Here is a 12,327-nt window from a genome sequence, read left to right as displayed (position 1 = left end):
GTGAATAGAGCCTTGAACCAGGGTCCTTAGGCTTGACAGGCAAGCACTTAACTGCTATGCCATCTCTCCAGTCCTGGGTGAGGTGTTCAAGATATGAGTCACATTCAAATAAGTAGACTACATAAAACAAAACAGCCATCTTCATGTCTCTGGACAGTATGCAGGTGAAGGCCTGAATGGAACAAAAAGGAAGATGTTGCTCTAAAAAATAAAATAAAATAAAATAAAATTCCTGTGGCTTTATTGTCCTCAAATTGGACCATTGGATTTTCATAGCTATTGGACTCCAACTACAACATTGGCCTTCTTGTGTTTCAGTAACACTGGCTTTTAAACGGGAACCACACAATACTCACACCTGTTACAAAGGCTTGGAACGCAGATGAGAATTATAGCATTTACCCACCTGGACCTCCAACACACTCAGTTGCTGTGTAGCTCTCATGACTCCCTCGTTATAACAATTACACAAACCCATTGCTTACAGTCTTCCTCTCTGTAACTCTCTATCTTTCTCTTATGCCCTGAAAGCTGTGACTAATGTAGAGGACTAAGTAAATCATAAAGGAAGCACATGTTCTTATATTCCAACTATCATAAGAGAAATTGGGGTGATGATTTCCATGCTGTTTTCAGTATGAGAAGTCATCCATTTTGATAAGAGGGTTACTTATTGAGGACACAATGGAGGAACAGCATTTCACTTCAAGCAAAAATAGAAGTTCCTGCCACCATTTTTACTGTAGCCTTATGGCAACAAAAATATAATGGTCTCTATTTTATAAGTGTACAAATTGAAACAAAAAAAGGATTATTCATAGTCAGAGAGAGAAAGTGAGATAGTAGCCAGGATTTCAATGAGTCTTTCTATAAGACTTAAGTCTGTCTTTTTTTCCTCATTCATTGAGCTTTTTGATTAGAACTAATTATCAGGGCTGGAGAGAAGGCTTAGTGGTTCAGGCACTTGCTTGCAAAGTTAAAGGACCCAGGTTCAATTCCCCAGGACCAACATAAGCCAGATACACGAGGGGGTGCACACATCTGGATTTCATTTGCAGTTGTTTGAGGCCCTGGCATGCCCACTCTTTCCCCCTCTCTCTCCCTCTCCTCTCTCTTTCTCCTCTCTCTCTCTTCCTGCCTATTTCTGTATCTCTCTCTCTCTCTCTGAAATAAATAAATAAATAAATAAATTAATTAATTAATTAATTAATTAAATAGTTAAAACTAATTGTCAGCATTTAGTATTCAGTTCTGCTACTATGGATTTGTAATTGTTACCATGAGCTGACTTTGGCTTCTCTTGGATCCTTAGTGTTGGTGTTCTCCATCAGATGAATTCAGAGACACACATAGCATAATATGAAAGATAGACAGAGTTTGCTTCAGCCTGGTAAGAGATGAGAGTGTGTAATACTCAAAGGGGCAAGTGCATAGGACAACACACTCATGTAGTAAGAATGCAAAATGGCCTAGTGACCACCATGCCTACTTACATATTTAGCTAAACTATGTACTATTTTATCAGAGTCCCCGGAATAGGCATCTTTCTTGAGCAATGTCCATATTATTGATATGACCATTTGTATTCATTCTTTTAAAAATATTTTTCAAGCTGGATGTGGTGGTGCATGCCTTTAATCCCAGCCCTTGGGAGGCAGAGGTAGGAGGATTGCCATGAGTTTGAGGTCACCCTGAGACTCTGTAGTGAATTCCAGGTCAGTCTGGGCTAGAATGAGACCCTACCTTGAAAAACCAAAAAATAAAAATAAAAATAAATATAAATATTTTTCGTTTATTTCTAAGAGAGAGGATGAGAATGAATAAAGAATGAATGGACACACCAGGGAATCTTTCCACTACAAACTTCACATGCATATGCTACTTTATGCATCTGGCTTCATGTAGATACTGGTGAATTGTGCCCAGGCATACAGTCTTTGCAAACAAATGACTTTAGCCAATAAGCCATCTCTCCAGCCCCATTTAGAGTAACTTCTAAGATAAGGAATAATAACATATCCTTCCATGAGACACCTGCTTGGGCACTCACTCTCATGTGCATCTGGGCATGTGGAGGACAGAGGACAACCTTGCATATCATTCTCAGGAGTATGGTCTACAACTTTTTTTTTTTTTTTTTCCTACAAAAGGAACTCTCACTGACCAGGAGCCCATCTATTATACTATATTAGCTAGTCAGATGCTCCAGAAATTCTATCTATGCCTCCACAGCATTGAGATTACAAGTATGTGTTGCCATATCTGGTCATTTTGACATAGCTTCTGGAGACCCAATTCAGATCCTTATACTTTAGAAGGGAAGCACTTTACCAAATGATCCATTTCCCCAGATTCACATATTTTTGCAATCAAAAATCACATAATGAAGATAATTTTTATGTGATTTTTTTATTAAATTTTTTGTTCATTATTTATTTATTTGAGAGTGACAGAGAGAGAGAGAGAAAGAGAAAGGGACAGACAGAGAGAGAGAGAGATTGAGAACGGGTGCGCCAGGGCTTCCAGCCACTGCAAACGAACTCCAGATGTGTGCTCCCCCTTGTGCATCTGGCTAACGTGGGTCCTGGGGAACCGAGCCTCGAACCAGGGTCCGTAGGCTTCACAGGCAAGCGCTTAACCACTAAGCCATCTCTCCAGCCCATGATTTTTTTATTATTATTATCATTACTAGCTTGGGGGGGGGGTCAAGGTAGGGTCTCTCTCTGTCCCATGCTGACCTGGAATTCATTATGTAGTATCTGGTGACCTCAAACTCACGGTGATCTTCCTACCTCTGCCTCCTTAGTTCTGGGATTAAAGGCATGTGCCAATATACCAGGCTTATGCATGTGTTTTTAAAGTGCTAAGCTTCTTTTCAAAATGGGTAAAGAAGTTTCCCAGTAAGAGTGATAGGTTTTCATTCCTTATACTCCTATGCAAGAGTTTCTAGATTGATGGCTACTTGCTTGAAAATGATGCAGGAAATCAATCTTGGAAATTATTGTGTATCTAGCTCAGTTCAGCAAGTTGTAAAATATTATTTCTGTTATCCCCTTTATGCTGCTTAGTCACTATTTCATTCTTCAAGGTAATATCAAAATAGTCAGCAACACTGTAAATACATACTGATTTTGAAGATTTGTTTTAGAATTGTTTCAGAGATCAGGCAATACAAAAATTGGCAGCAATACATCTCCTTTCTTTTAGGAAGAAAAACAGGTCATTCTTCCTAATTTATTGGCTGTTTATATGTCATTCCAGTCCAAAATATGTCAGTGTTATTAGTCCTTGATACTTATCATTTACACACTATAGGTAGCAATATTTATCCATATATGTGTACACGTGTATGGGAAAGGATGCTCACGTTTGAGTAGGGTGTTGAGAACTAGTTTCTCTCTTTCAGCTGGCTGGTAAAAATGAAAGTTCCTAGCAGATGTCAGGGGCACATTTAAATTCCCCTGTATTTTGAACCCTCAGTTCTGATTACTTACAGATAACCTCCTTTGACATAAGCTAGTGATGGTGCTCAGCACACTAGCACCAAAGTACAGCCTCTTGTCATCTGAGAAAACAACCAAAGCAGCTGGGAAAACTAGAAAGAAATGCTCTTGCCTCTTATTCCTGAAGCAGGTCATAAAACCTTGTTGACTTTTTTTAACTAGGTCGCAAGGCCTTCACATTTTAGAGGGTTCCGGCCCTAATCTTATCCCAGAAGAAAATAATGTCACCAAGGTACACCAAGAAGAATCTGAACACAAATGCCTTGCTAAACCCTCTGCACCCCCAGTTTATCACCATTAGAGGGACTTTGAGTTTTGTTTCCTTTTGTTTGTTTTTCAAGGTAGGGTCTCCCTCTAGCCCAGGCTGACCTGGAATGCACTACAGTGATCCTTTTACCTCTGCCTCCTTTTTCAGATGTCCTTTTGCAGGCTGTTCTTTCAAAACACAGTTTTCACTAGCTCTTTTGTATTTCATTTCTAACACTTGTTTCACATAAAATAAATTTTAATTTCTTTCTGTTGTTAATGTGTTTTTTTTATAGGGCTTTTGGGCATCAATCTTGGGATGATTGCAAAGGCTTTCTTCCCTATACTGGTGTTATTTATCCAAATTCTAGACATGTACATCATATTTCTTAACTTGGCTAATATACCATTTCTATTACTGTTTGTTTAACATCTTTATACATCTGCTGGATTTTTATTTGACACGAATGTGTATGTGGTGCAAATGCGTTTATGTATTTTCATATGTGTATAGATGAGTATGCAAATGCTCAAGCATGTGTGTGCACATGTCTGCAGAGGCCAGATGTAGGCAGTATCCATGGGTGTTCTTCTCTGTCATATGCCACATTATTTGTTTGCTTGTTTTTGTTGATTTTTGAGGTGGGTTCACACTCTAGCTCAGGCTGACCTGGAATTCACTATGTAGCCTCAGGGGGGCCTTGAACTCACAGCGATCCTGCTACCTCTGCCTCCAGAGTGCTGGGATTAAAGCCATGTGCCACCACGTGTGGCTGCCACATTATGTTTTGGGACAGGTTATCTCAATTAACCTTGTGGCAATTTCAATGTATAGGTCGCCCATGGCCTCAGGTGTTTGTGATTAAACCTCACACTTAATCTCCAGCTGATGGAGAATTGAGAGCTTGCTGGAAGAGGCATGTCACTGAGGGTATGTTAAGAATTTGTAGTCCTGCCCTGCTTCCATTGCTGATTTTCATTCCATTCAGATTTTCTGGTTCCTCCAAGTAGATGTGATACTTTCCTGTCTGTTTCTGCCATGATTTCCCCACAATGATGAAACTTATCCTAAAAATTGTTAGCTGAAACCCTTTCACAAGCTATTCTGGCTAAGTGTCTTATCCCAGCAACAAAAAGGTGACTGCTACAAACCTAGAGCTCACATATACAGCTAGCCTAGCTAGTCAATAAACTCAGTGGATCGTCCTGATTTATCTTCTTCAGCTCTAAGATTACAGTCATGAACCGCCATACCTGTTATTTTTACGTGGGTTATCAAGAGTATGATACCAGGTTCTCATGCTTGTACACTATGGGCATTACCCACTCAGCAATCCCAAATCCACTTGATTTTTAAAGCAATGTTGACTATGAAGAACATATTGGGAATAAAGGCTGGGGTGAGAACTGAGTGGATAAAGTGCTTGCTACTGAAGCCTGAGTACTGAAGTTTAGACGCCCAGATTCTTCCTCAAGCCTGGACTCTATGGCATCCTCCTGCATTCCCAGAACAGTGATGGCGATGCAGGAGTATTTCTTATAACTTCCTGAACTTGCTATACTGCCACCAAATGCTGGGAATAACAATGAGAGTGAATGACCCTGCCTCAAATGAAGTGGAAGGTGAGAATAAACACCCGAATGCTGTCTTCTCAACTCCGCACGTGTGCTGGGGCACCCATATGCCCAAACTCACACATACATGCATATGCAAAGGATATATCAACATTATAAATTAGAGTAAAAATTGTCATTATTTTAAGAGAACATGAAAATATTACAGAAATTATGTATGTGTGTGTGCACAAACAAAATATGGATCAATTCAAGTTAAAATGTTTGCAAAATAAAAACTATGTGAATTGTCAAATGTGTGATAGCCACCATTTTTTCCCACTTTGGCCTCACATTATTCTTACTTTAAAGGGTAAGTTTCCAGTAAAAAAAAAAAAAAAAAAAAAAAAAAAAAAAATTACCATAGTTACATTATGTATAAATCATTTATTTTTGTAAGCAAATTTTCTGCCTTGAAGTGCTAGGTTGTGATCCCCTTGGGCCCAGAGAATATCCCCTTCATGCATGTCCTTTATAGGTGTCCTGCTGTTTGCTGTTGTATGTTGTGCATATGTAGCTGCCACCAGAAGTATGGTCCTGGGCAGCTGATAGTGACCTGAGCCGATAGCATGAAGTCTCAGGTCAAAGAATTGAATACACTTTAGAAGTTTCCCAACTCATAGAACTTCACTAAATCCAACAACATATAGAGGTGTCTAGGTATTTTTTTTGTGTGTATGGGGGAGATGTGTAAAAATAGTGTTTGCTGTGGAGCAGCTCAAACTTTTAAGCACTTAAGAAGTTATATGATCTTCCTAACAGTCTTATGAAATTGTCAAGGAAAATGCTCAAGATTTTTTTTTTTTCTTTCTACATACACTCAAAAGATCAAACTTCTGTGAGCAGAATGTGCAGATTTCTCCTGACTCCATGTAACACCATGTAAATTCCCAGGTACAAACCTATTACTCTGTTCTGGCATTATCTACCTGGAGTCAAAGTCCAATCCTGTATGGTCAGAGTTCAGTCACATAAGACTTCCTCACCCCGTTCAGATGTCAATCTCATGAATAACCCTCTTTTAATTTATGATCCATCAGCTACAAATAGAAAGTTCCCTGAAGGCCCTACTAGGGTGAAATTATTTATTGGATGGTTCACAAACTTCAGGATAGCCAGTTACAAATTTATGAATGTTACAAAGGAGGCAGATGTACAACTGATGGAAAAGGGGCAAAATAATATGGGAAGACACTGTGGGGCCTCCTTGCCTCTTCTGGATATATCATCCCTAGGCACATTCTTTTTCAGCAACATGGATACCCTCCAAATCCCATCTTTTTATGGAGGCTTTATTGAACAGATATCACTGATTAAATCATTGACCCTTGGTGATGAACTCAGCCTTCAGCTCCTTCCCTCTCCTGGGGTCACAGGTAGTCTCATCTCGTGTCTGGTTCCTCTGGCAGTGAGTTTATATCCTGAGGCGAAAAAAGTGCCCCAGACACCAGTCATCTTGTTAACATATCAAAATTTCTGATTACTATGGAGGTACCAAGCTTTTTTAGGATCTGCGTATCAGAAACTGGCTAGCAATGTTACCCACCAAGACAGATCCTCGCTCTATGAATTCCTATGTATTCTTTGGGAATCTCAACACTCTTGTCAAGAAGTCTGATGTGGAGCCAGTCTAATTCAAGTATGGTAAAATTGTTGACTGCTGTGTTCAAAAGGGCTTTATCTTTTTCCAATATGTTAATGACAGAAATGCCTGAGCTGCTGCAGCAGGAGAGGATGGGAGGATGATTGCTGGCCAGGTTTTAGATATTAACCATGCTGCAGAGCCAAAAGTGAAGCGAGGAAAAGCATGTGTGAAGTAATCTGCAGGGAGATGTGCAGGTCAGTATACAGTTCTCTGTCCCCTCCATCCAGACCTTCCTTTTACTTGGACTGTGACTTTCAATGAGATAATTATGACAGGATGTTCAGTTACCCAACACTTGCCTCCTCCTACTACTGCTCTGGCTGTGGTGCCCTCTAAATGCCTGCTTGTACCAGGAAACACCTCATGAAGCAGCAAAAGTGGCTTTAATTTTAAGAGTGGACAGCATGTATCTTCTTCCAAGTCTGGAAATTTTTAAAAAGGAGGAAACCTGCAAGCCATTAAGAAGGAGCTGATCCAGATAAAACAAAAAGTGGATTCTCTACTGGAAAGTCTGGAGAAAAATGAAAAGGACTGTAGCAAATGAGCAGACTTGTCCTGATCAACTCCAGTAGAGATAAAGAATGAATAGACCTAAGAGAACCAGACCGACACCTTAGTGAAAGAGGCTCATGTGAAGATGGAGTCCGAGGCAAGTGCAGATGACTCCCCTGAGGAACAGGATCTCCTGGGTGTTGATGATAATGAAGATGGGACAGACCAGCTGAAATAGATCAACAATGACAAAAAGGCCGAGGAAGGAGAGAGGATCACTCTCAAGCCCCCAGCAGGGTTTAGGGACTTTACAGATCATTTCTTCAACTAGGCATTTGAAATCAATTACACCATATCCCCTCCCCTCTAATCTTCAGCACATTCTCCCTGCTCTTCCTTCCCTTCCCTTCCCTTCCCTTGTCCTGCCCATGTTCATTACTTCATACTACACTGCCTGTGGTGGTTTGACTCAGGTGTTCCCCATAAATTTAGGTGTTCTGAATGCTAGGTTCCCAGCTGATGGATATTTGGGAATTAATGCCTCCTGGAGGGAGTGTATTGTTGGGGGCGGGCTTAAGGGCTTTATAGCCAGTTTCCCCATGCCAGTGTTTGGCACCCTCCTGTTGCTGTGTCCCACCTTATGTTTTGGCCAGGGGGTGATGTTCACCCTCTGCTCATGCCATCATTTTTCCCTGCCATCGTGGAGCTTCCCCTCGAGCCTGTAAGCCAAAATAAATCTCTTTATCCCTGAAGCTGCTCTTGGTTGGGTGATTTCTAACAGCAATGTGAACCAGACTGCAACAGTAAAGTGGTACCAGGAGTGGGGTTGCTGCTAGACACCTGACTATATGGCTTCAGCCTTTTGTAGCTGATTTTCAAGAGGAATGTGGAAGGAGTTAAAACCTTAGCCTAAGAGATACGTTGCAGTGTTGTAAGTACAGCTTGATGGACTGTCCTGGTCTGAGCTGCAAGACCTGAATGCAGTAAAAACTATGGTCTGTGAGGTTTGGCTTATGAGGGTGAGAAAGAGCTGTGCTTTGACTGGGCTAGCAGTTTGTGTGAGAAGCTTGCTCTTGTGCCCATGTCCTGAGAAGTTGTGCAGGGTTGCTTTGCGTAGAAATGAACTGGTGTGAGCAGAGGGATATGACACAGAAAGAAAAATCTTTGGGTGAACTGCTGCCTGTTCAGCTGCAACTGAGAGATTACAACCTATGAGACTGGGATAGCTGACATGCACTGGGGCAACAAGAAGAATGTAGACTCATTTGAAGGGGCTTGAGTGCTCAAGGAGTGCCCTGTTCTTCAAAGATTGCTTTATTCCCCCTCCCACCCCCCGGATTAACAAATTGGCACCCTACCTGGTATTGTGGAGTATAAGAAATGCTGGAAAGAGGGTCATTGAGTTTGCAACACGGTCTTGTGTTTTGGAAATGGCCATGGGCAGTGTGAAGCAGGTTTGCTGGTTGCCTGCATAGAGACCCCATGGGGCCATGAGGATGAACCGTGGCTTGCAGTGGAGACCCAGTGGAGATGCCGGGACCATGAGATGGCTGCCGAGGAGCTGCCGGCCCCAATGAAGTTTCCCAGGACTGTGAGTAGCCTAGCTGGAGGGGCGGAATTGGAATGCCAGAGACTTACTGGTTAGAATTATCGGACTTGAAGATTTGTCACTGGCTAGAGTTGCTGGACTTGAATCTACAGAGTTTGATGTTTGCCCTGGTTGTTTTAAGTCTTGTATTGGTTGAATGTTTCTTTGCTATGTCCAATACCATCTTTTGCAGTGTGAATATTTATTCTGTGCCTGGATTTTTTGAGGTTATATTTTGGTATTATGGCTCAGTTAAAAGATCTTGGACTATGGATATGTATGAACATCATTGGAATTGATAAAAACTATGGGGACTTTTAAAGTCAGACTGAATGCATTGTATTTTACATCATGTATGGATATCAGTTTATGGGGGCCAGGGGCGGAATGTGGTGGTTTGATTCAGGTGTCCCCCATAAACTTAGGTGTTCTGAATGCTAGGTTCCCAGCTGATGGATATTTGGGAATTAATGCCTCCTGGAGGGAGTGTATTGTTGGGGGCGGGCTTAAGGGCTTTATAGCCAGTTTCCCCATGCCAGTGTTTGGCACCCTCCTGTTGCTGTGTCCCACCTTATGTTGGCCAGGGGGTGATGTCCACCCTCTGCTCATGCCATCGTTTTTCCCTGCCATCGTGGAGCTTCCCCTTGAGCCTGTAAGCCGAAATAAATCTCTTTTTCCCAGAAGCTGCTCTTGGTTGGGTGATTTCTAACAACAATGCGAACTGGACTGCAACACTGCCCTACAGCAAGTTCCATTTTCATTTCCTTTGATGCTTCTAAGTTGTGTTAAGTCTTAACCTGTACCTTTTGGTTTTAATTTTGATACTTCTTCATGACTTGACAATGAAACATGTATGGTTTTTGTCAATGGTCTCCAAAATAATGTCCTGTTATGCAGGGAGTACAGTTCGTCAATTCACACATGGTTTCAAGAGTTGATTCCCTGACTGCAAAGGTAATCTCATTTGCTTGTAGCATTAGAGCATCTTTGAGTTAGAGGGATGTATATCTCCATACCCCATTAGTACTTTGGGAGAGAGTACTCAACACAAATTTAACGATGTATTTTTCTGAATGAGAGTTGGCATGCCAAAGACATCCTTTAGAAAAATAGTGAAATAATCTTAATATTTGTTTTCTAAAGTTGATACTGTGATTATGTTGTTAGCATCTTGATGCTTTGGACCTTTTTCTCCTCAAAACAAACCATCCTTATTAAACAAAGGAAAAAAAATCACAATATCGGAGAGAAGAATGAATTCATTATCTTCTTTTTTATGAAGGAAGCTACCATGGCACAGTGAGGAGTTCTCTGGTGGTTACTCATCTATAAAGTAGAAATTTTATTTTGAAACCCAGGTATTGCGTTCACAACTGCTCACCCTATGTTGCATTTACTCTTTGAGTCTTGGAAATTATGCGTATGAAAGGATTAGGTCATTCTAATTTATAGATACTTTTTGAGGCCTAGGCTTAATTTTATCTTTCACATGCTATACCTAAGACCAGGTATAATATCACCCTGTACATTGTAATACACACAAAAAATGACAAGAGCTTAAAGGAAATAGCAAGTTTTAAATGTCCAATGTATTTTGATATCACATCACATTATATGGCACATTAAATCATTGTGGAATGTCAGAAATTGGCATAATAGATGACTTTGAAATGTAGAGTGACAGGTTGTCATTCTAACTGCACCAAGTTTTTGTGATAATGGTGAGCCCTCGAAAATCTCATTTTCTGGTTGTACAGATTGCCAATGCATGGACTTTTCACATATGGTTTCCCAGTGGGAAAGGCAGTAATAAATTTAACAAAACCTGATAATTGTCCTTAATGGAAAGGTAGGAAGCTAAAATCCTGGTATTTTTGTATGGGGTTTTACTGTAGTCAGGAGTTCTGTAGCCACTGAGTGATGTAGAAGTGATATAAATCATCCATCAACATCTCAGTGATCACCTTACATATCTCTATTTATGATGGTGTGATGTGCTTTGTGATGGGTATAACTATTCCCTGTCATCAACAAATGAAAAAAATCTCACTTTTCCCCAATTACAAAACCCATATGTACATATGAACAGACTTTGCAGAAATGTTTCCTCTTGTTGGTAATCATGGATGTAGACTTGAAGAGCTTTTGGCTTTGTACTGTGGTGGAAAGCTAAAACTGATGATACTTTCCCACATATTTGACATATTTAAAGTCAAAATTTGCTTGAGACTTGTAATGTATGGCCCATATTGCTGTGAACATTTTTATGAATATTACAGTATGGTGGCAGTTATATGTTATTGGTACAGATAATATTAAATCTCTATTACAACCTGTTGGGAAACTGTGTCCTTTTCTTTATACAACTATAATATTACTTAATAAATATGCATATACATACACACACACACACACACACACACACACACACACAGAGTGTGAGAGTGAGTCAATTATTGTAAAAGGGCTTGCTTGCTGCCCAAGTGCAGAGAAGACAATACTGTGACTTACCTTGCATGTGTATGTGTGTGTGATGCATATGTAGGTGGGTGTGCCTACATTGAGTGAGCATTCATGTAAAGACCATAGCCAATGTTTATCGTCTTTTTTGATTAATTGCCACCATATTCTTTGAGCAAGGGTCTCTCACTGAACCTGGAGCTCACCAACATGTAGCTAGATAGCCATCAACTCTAAATCTCTCTGTCCCTATCTTGTCAGCCTTGGCCTTACAGGTGTACAGTGTTATGCCCTCCATTTACCTGGGTTTTGGGTACAGTCACTCAGGTCATTAACCTTGCTCAGCAAGCATTTCATCTACTGATCCATCTCTCCATCCCAGCACAGTGTCTTCGCAAAAATGCAAAGTTTTATTGCATAGATTACAAACAAGGAAGCCTAATACTTTGATATCACAGTGACTTCCACTGAAAAGTTATCTAAGAATTATCAGGAACAGAACAGGGAGAAGCTGTACACAGATTGGGTGGTGAGAAAGGGGAATTAGAGGTTACTTTCCACAGGTGTAAATTTTCAACGTGCTTCAGGGCTCAAAGTCAGTGACTGCACTAGTGGCTTTATGCGCACCTCCCCTGCCCCCCCACCCCCTGCAACAGGATGTGGGATTCCATGGGGATCTCACTGTGTCCAGCTCTGCACACTTCCATTCTTGAAGAAAAGGCTTCAAACTGCCCTTGAACAGAGTTTGGTGGCGTTTTGAAATCTGGCAAATATCTTCA

At 40.7% G+C, this 12,327-nt stretch overlaps 1 protein-coding gene and 1 pseudogene across 9 annotated transcripts in view; both read left to right on the top strand.

The window, feature by feature from the left end:
- The window catches only part of Cntn4 (contactin 4), a 1,052,004-nt gene that overhangs the window by 242,326 nt on the left and 797,351 nt on the right, over positions 1-12,327 (top strand). The window lies entirely within an intron of this gene.
- Positions 6,899-7,831, top strand: LOC101609529 (annotated as a pseudogene).

This window comes from Jaculus jaculus, chromosome 14 (genome assembly GCF_020740685.1).
Source record: "Jaculus jaculus isolate mJacJac1 chromosome 14, mJacJac1.mat.Y.cur, whole genome shotgun sequence".
Taxonomy (NCBI): domain Eukaryota; kingdom Metazoa; phylum Chordata; class Mammalia; order Rodentia; family Dipodidae; genus Jaculus; species Jaculus jaculus.
This window is presented reverse-complemented; position numbering and strand designations above follow the sequence as displayed.